Here is a 21,903-nt window from a genome sequence, read left to right on the forward strand (position 1 = left end):
ACTGAGCAACCACAGCTTCTTTGGGCAACCTATGCCAATGCCTCCCCACTCTCTCAGTAAAGGATTTCTTCTTAATTTCTATATGTAAATATAATACTTGAAGACACAGCATCTTTAACCCCTCTACAGTTACTGTTCTTAAATAGGTCTTTATGCTTGATTTCAAAAGTTATATGTGTTCACCACATTATTAGTTTGATTGCAGATATTTTAGCTACCATGGTGATACAGGTTTCTGTTGCAGGCCTTGCTTCATGCTGGGTTCAGAAGAAGCACAGAAGAGAAGCCATGATTTCCATCACACAGAGTCTGCAAGCTCAGGCAGTGCATAATATGATGAAGAATATAAAAAGAGAATGAGGCATATAAACTTGTGAAAATTGCAGATTTTTGCCACTAGATATGCAAATCTAGCTCAAGCCCATAAAGGCACAGAAATATTCAGACATGGGGCCAGAAAGATTGTGACTCTAAATAGCAGGGCTGGCCAGTCCTGTGGTTACCAAGGACTTTGCTGAGCAGAAAGTGCTGCTTTGTGTTTTCTAAAATTGCAGTCAATAAATATTTTAGTGTAAAGGCTCCATTACCATTAAAGCTCACAATATTAGAAGTATTTATTTTCATGACATCTCATAAGGATGTTTTATGGGTGATATTAAGCCAGCGTGAAACCCACCTAGAAGGCTTGAGCTAAGGTATAAAAGTTAATAACTTGAAATGGCATCTGTACGGCCAAATCTAAAGCGACAACTTCAAATTAATAAATTTGAATTTAAATGTTTACCTGTCTGTCTAAGCCTCCATTACAAGCACAGGGCACGGAGATTTAGTCCATCCAGATAAGGACAGACTCAGATGCCTGTGGGTGATGAGCTGAATCAAGTCCTTTGTATTGGCACCCAATACTTAATGATGTACTCTGAGTATTCCTGCTGAGCTCTACCTTCAGAAAAGCACATTCCACACATAGTCCTATATATTATCTGGCAGCCTTGGGTATTATCTCATGTACTTGGGGCATCCCAAATGGAAAAGAGGAGTTTCCAGGATATAATTAATATCCTTCCTTTTTGAAAAGGTCAGTGGGGTCTAAATAGTTAATATCACTTTATATCCAAGCCCCAAAATGAGTTAAAGCAATGGTGTAAGAAGAATCCCAGCTTATTACATTGTTATTTGGCATAGCAGATTTTCCTTCTACACTCTGTTTTTGGACTTTTTATTATTTATTCTTGTATCACTGAAAAACTCCTGTGGATTTTGAAAACGTATTAAACAGAGCCTGTCAGTGCCTTTTAAATGAGGTAAAAAATGCTGAAAAGTAGTGGGGGGCATTTCACCCCCACCAAAAAAGAAGAGACATTGAATAATGAGTTAGAAGAGGATGAGGTCTCACATTCCATTCTTTTCCTTGTTTTCCAGTTTTAGATTGTTGTTTAAAAATTCTTTCAGTATTACGGAAGTCAGATATTTTAATTTTGGATGCTGTTTTGAAGCCATTTGGTGAAGGGTTTGTATAGGAAAAATAGAGAGAAATATATGAGACATTCAAAATTAAAGAACAAGGAATGTAAAAGACAGCTGACTTCGGTTTTGTCTGCAGACTTGAATTCAGGCAATGAGCACTGATAAATTTGCTAATAAATCTCATCCAGTTTATGTAGTATTTCAAAACCAGTCTCATTTGTAGCTTCCACTAGTTTTACTTTAATTATGTTTTGGGGTACGCTTTGAACCAAAAGTCAGGTTGTGCAGTCTGCATGCTATTATTTCTATTTGCTTAACATACCAAAATCAGATGCTGTTGTGTTTGTAGTGTTCCATAATCTTTATCTGTATGCCCACAGCCATAGCATAGGAAATTTAGAAATATAATCCTTTCTTTGAAATACTCATCACAGTTATGTTCCTTCATGCCATTACAGGGAAAAACCACTTTTTTTTTTTTTTTTAATCAGAGAGATGGAGAGATTAATGCTTCTGCATCATCTGCTTTTGCAGATGTTATTGAAACACTTTGTAAGAGACAAATGTCATTGTAAATCAATATTTGTAATTGCAGGGTAGAATGATCTGTTTCCAGTGCCTGAGGAGCAGCTAAATGCAGACACAATTACAAAACCTTAACATAGCAAATAAGCAAACCTGCCCTCTGAAATGAGTATATTACTTGCCATGGATCAATTTACTGTGTTGTAAGAACACTATTCAAGCATTAGCCTATGATTTTCTCTTTTTGTTCTCCCCATAAAAACAAACTCTACCACATTCATCTTCTTCGACCTCATCATTCTTATCTGAACACTAATATTCAATGTACACAATAACCCCAAACCCATTTTTTCTCCGTGTCTCTGTTCTTGACCTCGTTTTTCTCCATCAATATTATTATTGCAATATTTATGTCCTCATCTCCCTCCCCCTCCCCCAAACCTATGGATGTTGTGATTTGAAACACTGGAATTCCACTGCTGGATAAAAACCAAGCAAGTTCACAAGCCCTAAGCCTTTAACAAGACAGAAGATGAACCATAAAATATGCATCACTCACAGGCCCAAGACAGCCTGGTTCCAATTACTTGTAGTGGTTGCTATAACAATAATTCTATAGATGATCTCACAGAGTCACACTCTGGGGAGATACTGATTTTTTTTTCCAAAACTGCTAAGCATTCAGAAGCAATAGCATCCATAAGAGCAGGAAAGCACTTCAGAGTGAACCATCAAGTTCAATGGCGTGTTAAATGCCAACCAGAAGTACCAAGAAAAAAATATGAATTTTTGTGATCTGGTTTCTTGTACAGGGCATCTGAAGACAACCAGCTCAACAAGACAAAATACTTGCTTGCCTTATAATATCTGCCTGCAAAATGGTCTTAAAAAGGCTGCTTAGGAAAAAAAAGCTTTTTCCAACCAGGAAAAGTATTTTACCAACATATGCAATTCTCATGTATATGATTCTTTTATGAGCCAATTAAAAATTATTCTATACTTTAATTGACATGATTCAGAATGAATTTATGTATTCTGATATCAGATATGGCCAATTGTCACTGTGTTCTCACTGTTGCTGGTACTCAGGATTTTGTTCACTTAACACGAAAAAGAAAATGCTTTCATTTCAGCCCCATCCTGGTCAAAGTAAGTTTAGAACATTTAAATTCAATTTGTTTTCTGAAAAAAAATCAAAGCAATTCTTCAACTTGAATTGTTTGTTTAATGTGGATGTTTCATTTTAATGTTAAGAGAAAGGCTTTGCCTGTTTGTGACAAAAACAAAGAGTTTGACTTTTTTTTCCTTCATGGAAACAATTTCTCTAAAATTAATTTTAAAACTCCTTCCATTAATGTATTTAGATCTAATTTCAGCTCTATTTTAATTTTAACTAGCTCTATGTTACTCTCAAGGTAAGTTCTTGTATTAAATTACATTTTCAACTAATAAAAATGTAAGATGCTTGTACTGTTCCAACATTACTACTCAGACTCTAATGGACTGTCAGTCTCTGAATCAATAACAACCAATGCAGTTGAAATATGAAATGAAAAAGTAAAATACAAGAAAAAAAAAATCAACCCCCCCCTCCAAACCAACAAACTAAAACAATAAACTTAATGCAACATTTGAAATTAATTAAATTTAAGATCTGAAAATTAAGACTTTTTGCTCAGGAAATTTTAGCATACTTTTGTTAAAATGTAGTCCAACTATGTCTCATTTGTTTAGAGCTGTTACCAAAATCCTGATCTCTATTAATTCTCTGTGGGATGAACTGAGTTTGGGAGAGTATTATGGGAAAGAGTCACTCTATTTTTGCAGTACTCCTATGACCTTTGCTTATATTCTCTACAGATATCAACTGTTAGCAGGACGGTGGAGAAAATGGATCTTCTTTGTTTTTTAATCTCATACACAGTCTTTCATGGTCTTACGTTAACTAGCAGAAGCAGACATCTTTGAGATTTAACGAATTGAGCAAGAAAGATTAGTAAGAAGAAAAAATAATGGTTCATCTGTGATGTTTGTAGCAGACTGAGCATAGTACTGTGTTGCATCTGTGCCTGTGCAGAAAACCTCATCTTCTGTCTAGGGCCCATTTGCTCTGACAGGTAATACACTTTTATGTGGCCAGAGAGACCCGCTTTTGGGTGGTTTAAGTCAAATTTGTTGCAACATACATGCACACAGAACATTTGGAAGTGATGTGTCTGGACTCACAAATACGAGCCATGTCCTGGTTTATGGCATCCCTGGCTACTTCTGAAATAACATCTGAGTCAAAATCTGTCATGGATTTGCAGCTGGCAGATAGCTCAGCCTCACACAAGGATCCAAATTTTCTTTCCTGAGCTTTACACTTGTTTTATCAGGTAGAAGTCTCTGTTGGAAAATAACAAAAAAGGATGAGATGTTGGGGTCTCCCCCGCCTGCCATGGAGCCCTGGGAGATGGGCCCTGGGGGGAAGACACGGGGTTTCCCTGCCCCTGGTCAGCCTCATTCCCGTTTGGTTGGTTTGTGTTCCCCTGTGTGGGAAGGACCCTCGGGTCCCGTGACCCTCGGAGTTCCTGAGCAGAGCCCTGGCCATGTGGCTGGAGAAATAAAGATCTCTGAAACATCTACCAAGAATCCATCCACATGTATTTCCTTTCCACCGGACTCCTGGTTTGATATATGCTTGTTACAGTAATCCCCGCTGTTACAGGGTATCAAATCCATCAACAAGGAAAAACGTGGTTCCTCCACTTTCTTCCCAGAGTACTTCTAGCCTATCCTTCCCAGTCTCTCCAGAGAAACATTCTTCTCTTTCATGCCCCAAACTCAGCCATCTGATCCACCTTTTCTGGCCAGCCAGGTATGTCAGAACAGCTTCATAATCCTGCAAAGGACTCTAAACCACGGCACAGAGGACACAGAGTATAGTTGCCTTAGCATGAGCAACTCTGGAGAAAATGTCCTGGACTTCTGAGACAGCTTCATGTTGCTGACAGATGTGGCACAGAAGCGACCAACACCCATACCAATCAGTGAGTGACCAACACCCATACCAATCAGCAGCTCTCCTGGGCTCTGCTGTGAACCCAAACATCCTGGGGGCTGAGCAAAACTCAGTCACTGTTTCTCCTGATTTAATGCTCTTACGCTTTTGCTGTGTCACTGGGACCTGCACCTTGATTTTTCCTTCTTTGCTGATACCCAGTCTTGCAGAACATTTGTTCAAGTGCTCAAAGTTGATGCATCTGCCTGACCTTATTGATTCCTCGGAACTGCAGGAGAGAAAGAGAAGGGATAATTTTACCCTGTGTGACTTAGCCAGAGTGACTCAGGAATCTGGTCTATAAAGCTAAGTGAGCAGGTTTTGCATTTACAAATTTAGTGTTAGACCAAATTCTCCTGAGGAAAGGAGGAGGTCAGAAACTTCAAAGGTGTGATATAAATACATGTTCTTATGTTAAACTGGTATCTTTGAAAATTCCCCTTCCACCCTCCTTATTTTGTGCAGTGTCCCACAAGCTTTCTGTAAAACTTCATGGAAGGACACACAAAACCTTGGGGTTTCTGCACATATTGAGCAAACCTGGGACCGTTTCCACGTCAAACACGGCAAATGCAAATTTTGCTTGTAGTTACAAAGACACCCTTGCTGATCCTCTAGAATTTGCAAAACTGCAGGTTAATTGTCCAGGTCCCCTCCATAGTTAATGACAAGCCGAGACTGCAAAGAGAGGTCCAATTACCCTCTTACCTGGCACCAGCCTTGAGGTGCAGTGAATTTATGTTTTCAGCTTGTCCTCTTACCCATTTGACTTCAAAGTGAGTCTGGACAAGAATAGATTAACCTAGATAACAGAATTTGTTTTTACAGAGATAACACTAGGCAGCATAAATCCCATCTTAGTTTACCAGGGGACAGATAATAAGAAGGACAACCTTTATGTGTTCACTGAAAAATAGTCAATGTAAATTTTATGCTGGGCCATGGAGAAGATGCTGTGATGTTGCCACAGGGGCTCTCAGTGGTGCACTGGCTCCTACAGTCAGTGTAATATGTTTCTCCCTTTTGCATTGTAATGTTACCAGAAGGAAAGGGAAAGGTGACACTTGCTGAAGTCCTAGATCTCCTCAAGAGAAATTGCAATAAAGTTTTGTGTGGACTCCCCAGCAGTAAAGGTGAAAACTTATTACCTGTACATATGAAAACCAGATAATTTGCAAAAGAGTTGCACAAATTTCAGAATCTACATGTCAACATGCAGCAGCCCTGTGGTGGAACAAACAGCTTCAACTGCCCTGATCCCTCAGAAGAACTCCAAGAAAAAAAGTGTGGTAGTCGGAATTTCAGATTTAAGCACCTCACTGTAATTATGGTGAGAACCCATAAGCCCTTGGTTCTTCTATTTGCATATTCTCTCCCAATTGCTTAATGTTTTCCCCTCCCAGTTTTATGTATGAGGTTATGTATATTCATTTCCTGCCATCAATATGTACATGTTCTAGAAGCGTCTATGTTCTTCCACACCCCATTGGATCCTTCTCCCAGTCCCTCCTATGTGTTGTCCCCATTGGTTCCCTTACTGTTTACCCTGCCTACTTGTTCTCATCCCATTGGCAGAGATCCCTTTCCCCGCCTATCTTGTGCCCAGTATAAAATCCCTGGACCCTCCTACTGTTTGGCTTTTTGTCCCTCTCCATTTGCTGGGGTAAACCTGTGTGGAGCACACACAGAGCGTCCCATCTGTTTCTTCTTTACCTCTGCTGGCGTGCCTTTCAGCAGCGACAGGAAGATACGGCCCCTTTTGGGTGAGGAGATCTGCCCCTTTTTCATTGTGTTTTGGGCACTGGGTGCTGCTTTCCAGAGGGGTTTCAGCCTTGTGCTCTGGGCTTCTTTGTGTCGGCAGGCGAGGGGTAAGCCCCCTTTTGCCAACTCAAGCTGCAAATACACCTCACAGTCTACGGAAATTACTTGCTTTTATAAATGTTTGTGCCTCTAGAGACGTGTGGACTAGACATAGCCAAAGAAAAATTCTTGACTATTCCTGCTGGATTCAGGAATACAGTTCAGTAAAATGAATTTAAGTTGAAATCTGAATAAAGCAGCATGTGAGAGGGAAGGAGTGTTTAATCTCTGTTGGACTGCCTGTTAAATATCTTGAAAAACAGAATTTTCCTTTGTCTTCTCACCATAGTTCTGTAAGCTGAAAACTCCGTGAAAACCTGCATATTGCCTTCCAGTTGCCCAGAAGGACATAAACTCCTGCAAGCTGTACCAGATAAAGTGGAAATATCAGCAAATACACAAAGGTTGCACATTCATTTAATAAACTGTAATAGCAATCTTAAAAGAAAAATTCAAGGCTTTCACAACAATTCACACAAAGGTCTCAAAGAGTACAAAAATGGTTTCCCATGGTTGGACAGGGCTTCAGCAGCCTGGTCTAGTGGAAGGTGTGCCTGCACATGGCAGGGGGTTTGGAACTAGATGTTCTTTAAAGTCTCTACCTACTCAAACTACTTTATGATTCTGATATATACAAATATATACACATGAAAATAGACTTAAAAAGCTACTGGCATAAAAGACAACTGTGACATTTTAGCTTCGAAACACAATCTTTTAGAAAATGAAAAGTAAACTTCCTGGGGAAATTTATTCTTCTTCTAAGTGTGTATAATAAAAAGAGACATAACTATTATGATAACAGTTTATTCAACCATATAATGTTTCCTCTGCAGAGGAAGGCCAGCAGCGTTTTTGGCAAATGTTATCTTTTCTAGGGGCAGAGGTGGTCTGGTTCTCTGAGAGCAGAAGAGACTGGTGGTTTGAACAAACACCATTTTATGTGAGGGTATCCTGCAGGAGAAAGTTTATTCTAGGGAAGAAATGTTCAAAACCAGACGAAAAGGTCAAAACCTGGCCATTAATGCCGCTAGAAAATCAAAACACATTTCACACTGAATCCCATTCTCAACAAGCCTATTCAGGAAAGAAGCCAAGAAAAAGGAATCTCCAGACCTGCTGAGAAGGTAAAGGTACTATAGAGGAAAGGAAGAAAAGACTAGTAAGAGGGGGATAGAAATGTCAATGTGATGACATTCCAGGGGGAAGGAAAAGAGAGGAGTCTGTGCTTGTGGCTGCTGTTTTGACAAGCTTCACATTGACCAGGAGTGAGAGAAAATTTATACAAGGAACACAGGTCTGCATCAGCTTTTCCAGAGTACAGTGACTCAGCCTGAGCAAATCTGCAAATCCAGTATCTCCAAGGTTAAGCTTAAACTCACAAAAACGCAAAGGCAGTATTCCATACCTTTGATTCTTTGCATTATTTGTATGGCAACGTTTCTTTTATTGTGGCACCTAAAAGAAAATTTGTCTTGAGGTTTTGTTTTCTAAAGTCTTTTTACATTGCACATGTGTAAGGGTTTAATTATGAAGAACAAAGGAGGTTTCTACATTGAAAAATTGCATTAAATTAGAATTAGGTTTTGGGAGAGCACTTTAATAACTGCAGATATTCTGGGAGAATTGCAGAATTGTTATTATCACCTAATAAAAATATTTTGAAAATAAAAGAATGTAGAGTCATAATTAAACCTAATACAAACACAGTTTAGAAACAGATTTGTGTGTTTTAGTTATCTCAACAGCCTTAATTCAGCCCTAGGAGAGTATTTTGAAGAAGCTGTTCAAAAAATGCATCAATCCTGGTGCTAAGAAATTTGTCATGTTTGTTGCATATGGACTACTATATTAAGCTTAATCATCCTGTCATGGTCCATGTCATGGTGGGGGAGAGCAAAGATTTTTATGTAAGTCCCACTCCCAAAAGAATCTGAAATACAGATCATTAGCCAAGTGCATGTCCAATATTAAAGATGTGAATTTTTGGTTTCTGCTGTTCATGAGGCCAGCAATGTTCTGGCTGTTTCAGACTGCACATTCCCTTTCCCAGACATGACAAGTTCCTCACTGCAGACAGTCCAAGACACCTCTCTTGCAAACGCTAATTATAGACTAGTATATAGCAGTATATTGAATCACAGAATCGTTAAGGTTGGAAAAGACCTCCAAGGTTGAGTCCAACTGTTAATCCAGTGCTGTCAAGTCCACCACTAAACTATGTATGTATGTGTCTTTGTAATTGCAGACTCTATTTGCACAAAGAAGTCATGGTAAGACAACCTGAACTACACTTTCCTAACTTCTGGGTGCTTGATTTAGCAGCTTTCATTTTGACAGAGCAGTTATTTACATGTGTCCATGCAAGGCACTGCAGGGAAATACTGTTTTTTTCTAAGCACAGGTTAGGTAATTAAGCCATTTCTTAGTGACTTTTTTTTTGTGGATCAATATTTCAACTGGCTTTTAGGTATACAGTATATGTAGTATTATTCCTATAGTTATATTTATAAGCAAGAATTGAGATTTATGGGAGTAACAACACCATAGGCTTGTCAGGAAATTGAGTGAAGGTTTGGATGTGGGAACAGAAGTGAATGAAGAACAGGATCAAGGTGGGACTGATTCATAAGTTTCTCTCTCACCTTGGGCTCACTGTTCCTTATACCAAAGTGTCTGAAGGCCAATTTGCCTCCTGTTAATTAGGCTTAAGTGAAAGATTCTGAATCATTTACCCTGGAGACTAATTTATTTCAGAGTTTCCACAAGGTCAGTGGAAGGAAATCATCACCAGAGAGGGAAAATGGCCTAATGGTGATTCAGTAGTTAAGGATTTTGGAGACAATGATGTGAGGAGCCCCTCCACCACTGGCCTGAAAGCTGACCTTGGCTTGGAACCTCTCCTGTCCCATCCTCCATCTGTAAATGGGAGTGACCCTTCCTCACCTCGCAGGCACATAGGGAGCTACAGGCATTAGGGCAATGCCGTAAGGAAAAAATGTGCTTTGGGCATCTGTATATTTGGGAGAAGGAAGCTTGAGCAATTGAATCTGCTCTAAGCAACTTGAAAAAAAACTTTTCAAAATCTGAGAACACTATGAATAGAACCAATTATGGTTATGTTTGATGACTCTTCTTGGATTGTGCTGCAGAACCACATGGAAGCGGCCAATCTCTTTCAGCAGGTGGAAAAGACTGAACTCCTTGTGGTGTCCTCTTTTCCCTCCCTTTTTCCTGAACACATTTATGGGCCAATGACACATTGCCTGTGAGATCTGTTTTCCCTGGAGTCAATTTTCTTATTGCTGAGAGTTCTAGGCATTTGTACCTTTTTTCCCTTGCAATGTAATACAGACAGGGCAGACAACTCCAAGGCCATCAGGAGTGATGAGGGCTTCTGGTTCAAAGGCAAGAGCTGTGAGGGCTTCTCTGAACCATTCTTGTATTTTCTCTGCTTCATGGTCTCTCCACTCAACCCATATTCAATTTTATTCTTAAAAGGTTTGGGAAAAGCAATGAACTGACAAAATTTGTCAATAATACTATGATATTTGGGTTAGTAAAGAAAGGGTCCTGTGGTGTGTCCCTTGTGTACCTCTCACAGAACTCAGTGACTGGCAGGTGAAGCACAGTGGAGGTAAATATGAAGTAACACATGAGATAAAAATCAGTGCCACTTGCCTGTAGAACATGACAGATTTTGAACTGACCATTACCATTCATGTGTGAGAACTTGGGGTTGTGACAGTACAGTGAAGACATCAGCTTGGTGCATTTCAAGCTGTCAAGAAAGCAAGTGAAATGTGAGCAATTGTTAGAAAAGGGCTGAAGAAGGAAGGGAGGAGCGCTACTGTGCTGCTGGGTAAATCCATATCTTGCCCACACCTCACATGATATGTACAGTTCTGGTATTCCCATCCTGCAGGGTTTATATGAGGCTTGAAAAGATTCAGAGAAGCATTTCAGGTACAATCAATGTGAGAAACTGATTCTGTACCAGGAGAGACAAAGCTGGAAGCTTTCAGTCCAGACAAGAGGCAACTTAGGGGAAAAAAGGGGAAATGCAGCTGAAGTCTGTAAAAGCTGTTTTTGTCATGGAAATGTTTGTTAGGATACATAGTTTACAAGAATTCAGTACAAGAACTATGGATATCCAATTAGACTGAAAGGAAGGAGACTAAGAAGAAACAAAAAGTATTTTTTCAACATATTGCATGTAGTTAATCTGTGGACGTCCTTCTGCAGGATATAGCAGGTGACAACGTTTCCAAAGATGAGAGGAAACACTAGATGGATTAATGAAGGACAAAGTTATCGAGCATTCATAAATTGTTAGAAATTCTGTTGAAAAAGAAAGATGAAAATAAAAAAAAAGAAAAGAAAAATAGCAGGAAATGTCCAACAAACCTCTAGAAATATATCTTTTTAAAATTTAAAAAAAATTTTTTTTAATGTTTCCCTGTTGATTGCCATTATCATTACACCTTGGAATAGTCAAATAGCTTTTATAATGAGTTCATTGCCAGGTCATGAATACCTGTACCTTTAGCCAATCGCTTCTACGCAAGACACCCATCATTGTTGATAAAAAGACTTCTGTATTCTTCTGATACAAAGCTTCTGCAAGGCTGGTGGTGTAGAGTACCTGTTTCCTCAGAAGACTGAGCTACGTGGTTACACTTCTGTAATTGCACAGACCAAACAAGCAGTCATAAAGGTGCACAAATGAGAAGTAACAAAAATTGAAGAGAAAGCAGCCAGGGAAGGTGAGGGTGATAAGAAGAGAAAAGCAATTTTTTTTTTATTTGCCATGGATGTTGAAAAGCTTTGCCCTTGGAAGTGACCTGTAGCATAGCCAGGTAAGCTCTTTAGCCAAGACTAAGTGCAGAATAATGATGGGACTTCGTGGATTTCGAAAGGCAGCTGTTCCGTGCCTTTGCTGCCATCTCAATGATTTGAGATTGCAAACAGATGGGAAGGTAGTCAGCATAACAACAGGGGAGGCATCCATGAAAACACACATTTCTTAATACGTGATCTTGGCTGAAAGAAAAAAAAAACTGTAAAAGTTGATGGGCTGCAGATATCCAGTTTCTGTCAGAACAGTGTAAGCAGAAAAAAAATAATTACTCTGGCAAGAAAAACTAAGGTTAAAATATAAACAGACTCTTTGGTCTCCTGTAGCCTGGTGCATCCTGCCTGCGTGACAGGATCAGGTTCTGTTCAAGCTCTGAAAGCCCACAAGACCCTCTGGCTGGAGGCCCTGGATGCAAGCTCAGTTTCAGAGTGTACCTTGTACAAGTGCCTTTGATGAGATCAGATATTTGGCAAGTCACTTGAAAAATATCTGAAGGACTGCAGTGAGCTTAGCTCCCCATGTAAAAATCCACCTAACACCAGGGCCAGCAGAATGTTGCTGCAGAACTGAGGTGAATTATATTAAACTGAGGTTAAACTAGACAACTTTTGTGTCTCTAGGCTTTTCTGCTAAGTGTCCATGTAGAACCACAGAGTGATCCCAGCATGTCACCTGGCCCAGAACAGCAGCTCCTGGACATACTGCATCACAACCTGTGGTGTCCAGTGTGCCAGCTAAAGGACTTGAGAGAAGCATGTTGTACCCCCGCAATGTCAAGGCTGCTGGACACTGTTTTTCTGAGCCTCAGAGCCTTCCAGCTTCCCCTCTGGGTCTGGCAGTGACACACCACCCTGCATGCCCACATTTGCAAGGGTGTGACTCCAGCCTTGTGCTTAACATGGCTTTTCCATAAAGGCAAGTCAACACAGCAGGTGCTGAATGAGTTAGGGTCAGAATGAGAGCACTTCGCTCTCATCACATTTCTCATCCACCTTTCACAAGATGAAGGATATTTTTCTACCAATGCATATGGAAAAATACAGCAGGCAATGGTTGCTAGCAGTGGTTCAGGCTGTGTCCCAGGGAGTGGCCATGCTCCTGGCACGGATAAGGCAGCAGTCCAAGTGTGGGGTTACTTTCAGAAACCTTGAAGTACCCTTTGGAGCTTGCAGACCTTCAGCCAGGAGCTGCCTTTGTGGCCCTGGGAGGTTCAGTCTTGGAGCAGCCACCCCATGTACTTGGCAGCAACATCTTCCAAATGTTACCATGATTTCTCCTTGGACCACACAGGCCCCAGTCAACAGATGAACATCTTGGCATCTGCAGTGTCTGCTGAAGCATGATACACGTGTGAAAAGGGCATATTAACAGTGAGGCTTTGAACTCAAGTCCATGGAGATGATGTTGCAATTATTTTAGGGCTAGGTACTCACTGTATATTTTCCTTCATAACATATTCTGAGATCAAACAATAAAAAATAAAGGCCAAAAATTGCCATAGGAGGGATAAAAGGGATGGTTGTTTCTTGTCTGAAGAACATTTACTAAAGCATGCCATTATAAGGTTATGTTTATTTTACAGGTAAAAGCAAAGGCAAGAATAACCTTAAAGACTTCTGGGCAGAATAACTTATTATGACCTTGTACAGTGCAAAACAACAGCTCTTCCAGTGACCACTCATGAGCTGGGAGTGGAACATTTCAGGGAGTGGTGCTTTACCAGGTGAGTGTTGTACAAGCACGCTGGAGAGGGAGCAAAGCTTTTAGAACTAGCCCTGTGGTTTCGGAGCCTAAGTCCCATTTTCAGAAGGAGCAAGCACTTGGATGACAGGTGTTCAGGAAGCCACTCTGAAAATGAAGTTTTGGTTTCTACATCACTTAAGAGATCTCTTGAAAATATTGACAGAGAACCTGGACTTGAATCAGCTCAGATTCCACCATGTGGTGGGAAAGAATGAACTTTGTCCCTTTTTTTAATGGAACAGAGAAAAGACAAATTCTTCCATGATACTGTGAATACAGAGCTTTCTGCTATGGTCCAGTTTTTGATCACATGAGTGAGGTGCTGATTTTCACCTGCACACACCCCACTGCTATCCTTTAACCTTAATCAAGCTACATTTTACACAGGAGCAAGGAGGAAAAATGGACTATTCCTTTCTGGAATTACTGATTTTTTTCAGCATCAGTATCCTGGCATATAAATTGTAGGCACTTAGATAATATCAAAGGCAGCAACTAACGAATGTCCTCATTCAATCTGTGATTCTGAAAATTCATTGGGCACAGGGTGAAGTGTGGTCACTGCTATCAAAGTATATTGTCTACTCTGAGAACAGAATTTTGGATGTGAACCAAAGCTTTCTTGAGGGAGATAAGCTTGTTATTCAGACAGTAAAATGTTATGATTAACACCTGATGAAGCATTAAAGAACCATAAAAATTGTGCTACCTGGGAAAGATTACTTAGCAGGAGGCTGCCTGTGCTTTGGCAAGCAAGCGTGTAGCAGCTGAACTTGGTGTCTCAGCTTTCCATGAAAAAGTGGATTTATGTAGTCATTTTGTGGTGCAAAGAAAGCAGAACCACCCAGTCAGCTGCAGACATGAACAGGCTGATTCTGCTTCTGTTCGTACTGGAATGCCCCAGGTTCCAGGAATTCTTATCCCACCTATGAATTGCGAGTACAAAAGAAATTAAGTGCAAGTTAAGTGTGATTTATTTTTGCTTTCACAGCTTGTCAGGCACAGCTTTATGTAAATCTGCATAATTCTTTCATTGTGTTGAGTAGTAAGGATGATTTTTTCCCCCTGCTTGCTATGTCACTGTTCACAGTGCACATCCAGGTCTCATCCCAACTCGTATCAGGAACTTGGCAGATCTGGCAAAGTGCTAAAGTGGGTGCCTTGATGAAAATCCAGACCTGTGTACACTCTGAAGTCTATAAATGGGTCCCATTTGGACCAGTCCCTAGCACTGATCCCCTGTGGATGCTGCTGAACTGGAGCCTGGTGGGACATCCAGGCCTCTGCCTTCGGACTTCCATGGAGTTATGCTCTTTGAAGTTCCCAGTTTAGTCTGAAATGACAGAGGTTCCATTAGGTACTGGTTATGTAAAATTAAAATGAGCCTTGAGGGATGCTGACCAGCCTCATTAACAGGCTGTGCTGAGTATCAGCTGCTGAGCCACAGGCTTGCATTTTTTGAAGTGAATAACAATGCTGATTCATGCTGAGTTACTATTTTTTAACGTTCAGTTTAAAAAATCTTAAAACATTTTAATGTGTCTAGATATTTTCTTTTCCTTTTTCTTCTGAAATGAGGCTTCAGAGGAGAATGAAAACTAACAGCCAACACTAGAAAATCTAGGTCATTGGTCCTGAAGTGAGACTAAAATGGAGTAATGGTTCTGTTCAAACTGAACACAAACACAGTTAGCATACGGGCAGGTTTACACCTGTACAAAGTGAGACTGAGTGCCCCCAGCCCTGCTCTGAGCAGATGGTGATTCAAGCAGTGGATTAAGATGAACGATTGAGTTTCAGGGCTCTGCATATGGAATAACAGGCAGGAAAGGTACACATCAGCCAGAAAATCAAAACTCTGTTATCTGCCTGTTATCCCCATCTATCGATAAAAATGATAATACTGTGTTTCACATGCCCTGTTTACACAGTAAACTCTTCACTGCAGTGCAAGATCAAGTCTTTTTGTGCATAACTAATGTAAAGGTTTCCAGCCTTATTTGGGACCACCTGCAAAGCCTGTAGCCCAAATAATGCCAAGGTGTGTTGTGTGTGGGGGGGAAGGATTCAACAGCATGGGAGGCAGAGGGGAGTCACCCTCTGTGTAAGAGCTTCAGGGCAAGAACTAAGCAAGGAGGTCCTGGCACCTCCGTGTGTTCTTTACCTGTTCCATGCTGGTTTGTTCAAATGGGCAAGTTTCCTCATGCACTTGACTAATATATGTCTTAATTCTCATGTTTCCTGGTTGCCAATTTGACTGATTTCATGCTTCTATAATCTCGTTTGACTAACTTTATGTGACATGACTATTTGCATACATTAAAAAGTAATATTTTTGTTGAATGCCAGCTGCAGGGTAATGTTCATGGGTTGAGGAGAAGAAAAAAGGAATCAGAAAAAAAACATAACTGATACCCAAAGCCCTGATGTCTTCTTCACATTTGAGGATAACAGAGAGGGAAGGAGCTGAGACAGAACATCTGCCAGTAAATAGAGATTGGATTTAGGTTATAAAAGCCAAGTCCTGGAGAGTCCTTGTTTCAGCAGTGGCTCAGCAGTGCCATGGATGGGCTTCAGTGGAGTTTTTCATATGATTGAAGTTTATCCCTTTTTTTGTGGTGTCTGACAGGGCTTCCTTGGTCACAGGTAGTGAACATGATAGCATGGAAAAACCTTATTATCTTGCAATGAACATTTTTCCCTGTTCTACAGTGGAAGTGCCCACCCACCAAATGCAGGACAGATGGCAGCACAGGATGATGGCAAGGGAATAAGATTGGGGCAGGGAAAAAGTTGTGATTACTGTGAGAGAAGAAATCTAAATAATGACTCCTCATCCAAGCACTTTCTATTTAATTTCTTCTGCTGTTTGGAGGGGGTAAAAATGGAGAATATAACTTTGTAGAAGTAAAACATAATGATCCATTTGGTTTCAAGGACACTGCTTTGTATCCATCTGATTTTATTTGTTGGTATAGGAATAGTCATTGTGCATGATTCTCCTCTGAATGTGAAAATGTGGATCCAGCTTTGGGAGGGCTTTGGGTAAATTTACAGCATTTTGGAACAAGCTAAGAAGGGAGCAAAATAAACAAGAGTAGAGGAATACTTGTAGGTTCAAAAGTTATTTAAGACTAGAAAATAATGAATGGTATGCCAGGGAGATGATCCCCAAAGGAAACCTACTACAATTTACAAATAAGAGTAAGATTTACAGTGGCAAGTGTGTGCACTGAGTCGCAAGAATAACAAATACCTAGGAAAAGAAAATGTTGCATATACTAACTTACATTTGATGGGCTGGGGTTTTGCTGCTCTTGGATTGGGTTTTGAGGGCTCTTGGAGTTGGGGGAGGAGTTGTTATATTTTTTCTTGTAGGTTTTTTAGCAACCTGATGCATTTCACTTATGCCATGGACTCACATCTCTATTCAGTGATGTCTCTAGGAGCAAACACCTACATTATTGATCACTCTGGGCAATATCAATTCCATATGCTCACTCTCTGTTTAATTCAGGGATGCAAGTATTGCTTTTGCTGAATCTAAATGGAAAACTGAGAGATGCACTTCGGTGACTTGATAACCTGACAAACTGCACACACCCAGAGTTCAGAAAACCCAAAAACTTCATCCAAAGGAAATATGCATGTGGTCCAGGGGTGGTCCTGGGAGCCAGTTTGAGTTCTTCAGATTATTCCCTCCATGACTTTGGATGAGTCACAAAAACTTCTCACATTCCCACCTGCACATGGGGAAATTAATAATTGCCCTGCAGGTTTGTAGTTGGTCTCTGACTAAAGAATTAGTACTGGGCCTTACATACTGTATGTGGCATTGTATATAAGAATTAAATAGTTGTGGATACAACACAATCCTGATCAATAAAAATTACTTACTGTCAAAGCTGATTTTCATTATTTTTAATTATATATAATTTCATATCTAACCAATTGATGTTCCTTAAAGCTTAATTGGAATCTCCTATTTTCCCAGGACCTTTGTTCACAAGTTTGAAATACCATTTTAGAGACATATTTGAAGCAGTAATATATTGACATTTTATTTTTCAAGTCAATTAAATGCTTGTTAAACTTCCCATTTTCCAGTCCGTGTTGTAATACGTGGAGAGGAGACTCAAGGCAACAAAGCACAAGGAATGTGCATTCTGTTCATCTGCAATTCTCCTATGAGCTTCATGGGTCATCTTCCAGGGAAATGTGTATGTTTTTAAAGCTAAGCCAGCACTGAAGCTGCTGACAGATCAGAAACCTACTGGATGCCTTATAAATCAGGCACAGAAATCGTTAAAGAGAAGTGTGCATCAGCCAGCACAGGGATGGCTATGAGCACAGATCGAGTTCTTTCCCACTTCATATAAATCAGTTCATCCGAGTTTGCATGTCTGTCCTCTTCTGTGCTTATTTCTCAGCGAGGCATTGAAGGGACTGATGATTGTCAGAGAGATAAATCAAAAGCCACACTGTAACTATCGTGGTGCTGTGTATTCCACTACAGCCTCTAAAGCAAAATATAATCACTAAATTTCCAGGTCTATTTACAGCATCAGAGGTTAAGAGAGCGATGGTGGATTTTTTTATGTTGTCTGATATTTTCCAGCTGTTTTTAATATGTGCATCTCTTGAAGAGCTCTGCATGAGTCATCAGCTCAGCACACAATGCTTACTTTTCATTGTTAACCTCTCATAATTCACCTTAGCAGCTCCTGTTGCACTTCTCAAACCGAGGCGATGCTAACAAATCCATTATGCTAAGAGACAATGTTGTGCTGCTGCTGGAAGATACGGGTTTGGAATTATGGGGTTTTTTACACGGTAACATATTCTTCTATTTGGAGAGATGGTTCTGCTTATTACTTGACAGCCACTGCCACTGTGAAGGTCACAGTGGGGGACAAGGAATAGCTTTCAGGACATTTAGGCAGCAGAGACAGGACAAATCCCTTAGGACAGGCTTGTCCATTGTATCAGGAGGGAGCTGGAGGCTGTAAATGACACTTTCCTCTTGTCTCTTTTCCCCCTAGCTCTTTCCAAAATCATTCTCAGGCAGTATGGTTTTTCTCTCATGGGTGAAGCACAGGGGAAGAAAAGCACGAAGCTGCTCTCTCTCTTCTAAGACAGGACAGTGACAGAAAGTAAGTAATAGAAAACTCTCATTTAAAAGGGGACATTATATGGATGAACCTTCCAAGCAGTGCCTTAGGTTAGCTTACCCAGGGCCTGTTATGCCAGGTCTTGAGTATTTCCCCCATTTTTCTGGACAATGTATTCCAATGCTTAACTGCTCTTGCAGTGAAGCATTTTTTTCTCTATATCCAGATAAAATTTCCCTGAAGCAACTTGGGCCCACTGCCTCTGGTCCTGATCCCATGCAACCCTGTGCAGGGAGCACCTCCACTTCTTTACAAGTAGCTCCTTGGCAGTGGAAGATGGTGATTAGCTCTCCCTGAGCCTTTCCTTCTGTAGGTGTAGCAAACCCAATTTTCTGTTTCTTTTTGGCAAAGCTAATTTTCAACCTTTGTTGATGTGTCAAGTTCTCCAACCATCTCCATAATCATCTCTGTGGCCCTCCACTGGACCATCTCCAGTACTTCAAGGTTTCTCTTAAATTGAGAAGACCGAATCTGGCTAACACATGCCAGGTAGAGTGGGATGATCTTTTCCCTTGATCTGCTGGCTACAGGGTTGCAAATGTGGCCCAGGACCTGGCTTGCTTTTGTTGCTGCAAGGACACATTAGTCCTTCATGTTCAGCTTACTGCCTGCCAGACTCCTTGTCATTTTCTGCAGAAATTGGAAGGGTCATTATGGGCAAAACCAGTCTGATTGACACTGGTGGTCATAGTGTTGGTATTAATTAACTAATTAAGTAATTAACAAGGCTGGTGAAGGGCTTGGAAAACAAGCCCTGTGAAGAACAGCTGAGAAGCTGGGGTTGTTTAGCCTGGAAGAAAGGAGACTCAGGAGTGACTTTATCACTCTCTACAACTACCTGAAAGGAGGCTGTAGCCAGGTGGGGGTCGGTCTCTCCTCCCAGGCAACACTGACAGAATGAGAGGACACAGTCTTAGGCTGCGCCAGGGGAAGTTTAGGTTAGATGTCAGGAAAAAATTCTTCACTGAAAGAGTGATTGGGCCCTTGAATCATCTGCCCAAGGAGGTGGTGGAGTCCCTGGATGTGTTTTAAGAAAGACTGGATGTGGCACTCAGTGCCATGGTTTAGTTGATAAGGAGGTGTTAGGTTAGGTCATCGGTTGGACTTGATGATCTCAAAGGTCTTTTCCAACCTAGTTCATTCTGTGATTCTGTGTGAATTTGGGATTAATGCCCCAGTGCTCCCCCAGAGTCTAACGTTGAGGAATTTGAATGTTAAATATATCATGAAAATGTTTCTGCACTACTTCAGTTATAAACTAAAGCAGATCCTTGTGGTCACAAAGGCAAGCCCTCAAACACTGAGCAGCAGGTAAGTTTTGAACGACCCATAACAAATACAGTTCTTTCCAAGCCTAGGTTCATCTCTGTACTCAAGGCAGGGAACCTGTGCAAAAATTAGCCTTTGACATATAATTAAAGACTAAGCACATTGTGCCATGTCAGGCATCAAGTTAACACTGGTACTGCCTAACTAATACTTGGGCTTCCTTTTGCATTCCTCTAAGCTGCTGCTGAAATGTTGTGACAATAAGTTAGTTATGCATTATTTCCTTTTCTAAGCTTTGAATCATTGCCTTTTACCTTAATCAAAAAAACTTGTTTTATGACTGACCTTTTTACAATTAATTTTTTTATAAAAGTCCCCCACTGTCTGCTGCCCATCCACACTAACTGGGCCAAACCTGTCAGATCTCCATCCAGAATCTCTGCTTTGAGGTTTTCCACTGTGGCAGATGTCTGAAGGCATGCTTGGATCCTTCTCTTTCGTTGGATCTTGTGTGTTACTTCCTGCCCTGTTTCCCATACAGTTAAATATCGTCTTTGCTGTCCTCTCTGCAGTCAAGCTTTCTGCAATTATCAGCTGTACACAGTGACATTTCTCTCTTCCTCTTAAGTACTTAAAATGAATCTAAATATTATAATTAAGAATATCACTTCAGAGCTATTAATGTGGATGGGAATTTCAATACAGAACAATCCTCACTGTTTGTACTTCTCTGTGAGAGAAAATGACCTTGACTTTCACTTCCCAAACTGGTTTTGAGTGTTTGAGGAAGCTGTGCTTCCCTGCTGCATTGGAAGGGCATTTCAATGGCTATGAAGTGGTGGAGAAGAAAAGTAAAAGTAACACCACATTGAAAATAAAACTGGCATTTGCTATTTCTCCTTGTCACAGATGTCAGTTTACAATGCAGAGTGGAGGTAGAACTAGGAAACAGATTTAATTTTAGGAGCAACACTATTGTTTGCCCCATAGTTTTTCACCAGATTTTCTCGATATTCTTGCCAACAGTAGAGGCACCCACAATTTTATGTATCTCCCAAGCTGTGTTGCTAAGGGATAGACTGTAGACACATGCTGTGATCTGTCACAAATAAAGCTTAAAATGCTAATTTGGTCTAGTTATTAGCACATTGCTGATACAAAATTGCAATACAATTTGGCAATGAAAAAATGCAATCTGTATTCTAATCCCAAATAAAAGTTTTAAGATTACTGATTTTAGAGTACCATGAAATTGTAATCATGAAATACCAGTCTGTGTTGCAAGATGCTGTTGAGAATTAAAGTGCAGTGCTTGTAATTTCAGGAAATAATTACTTCTCTGGTAAGATCTTCCATGTAGGAGACTTTGTATGGCCTTTTTTTATTGGTTTCTTGTACAGACAAATACTTTTCATCTAATTTTCTATTTATAGAGTAATGTAACTTGCAATAGAGTTGTGGTTTGCCACATGGTTCATATGCATCATGCTCCTATATGCCTCATAGTTAAATAACTCAGGTGCAGATAAAATAATAACGAAGACAAATGAGTGGAAAGAAGAGGAGAACTTAGGCAGTTGAAGACAGGTGAAGTCCCTGGATTCAGTCAGTGAAATAAGATCTGGAGGCCTTCAGAAGATAAGGGCTACTTGGAACAAGGAAATGATTTGTGAGATTTTGTCATTTCACAAAACTTTGCACATGAGAAGGCAACTAAAAGTTCCAATAGGTTTATCCAAACATGAATAGAGAGTTTGAAGACATGAAGTGCAGCAGATGGCAAAATATTACCCATCAGTTTTGCTTATTTTCATGCTTGTGCAGGCCTTGGGGTCTGAAACTCAGACGAGCAAGAACTCTTTGCCACCATCTACTGATGAACTGGGGGAAGAGACATAGTTAATTTTCTCAGATGATGTCCATGACGGGATGGATACCTCTGAAGTGTTGTTCACAACTCATTCAAG

The 21,903-nt window shown here is 40.3% G+C and overlaps 1 long non-coding RNA gene across 1 annotated transcript; it reads left to right on the forward strand.

The window, feature by feature from the left end:
• Window positions 1-6,690: 6,690 nt before the first annotated feature.
• LOC138106020 (uncharacterized) lies at window positions 6,691-8,530 on the forward strand. Its single transcript, XR_011148878.1, has 3 exons — window positions 6,691-6,798; window positions 7,185-7,299; window positions 7,774-8,530. It is a non-coding gene; the product is annotated as an uncharacterized lncRNA (long non-coding RNA).
• Window positions 8,531-21,903: the final 13,373 nt, after the last annotated feature.

This window comes from Aphelocoma coerulescens, chromosome 2 (genome assembly GCF_041296385.1).
Source record: "Aphelocoma coerulescens isolate FSJ_1873_10779 chromosome 2, UR_Acoe_1.0, whole genome shotgun sequence".
NCBI lineage: Eukaryota > Metazoa > Chordata > Aves > Passeriformes > Corvidae > Aphelocoma > Aphelocoma coerulescens.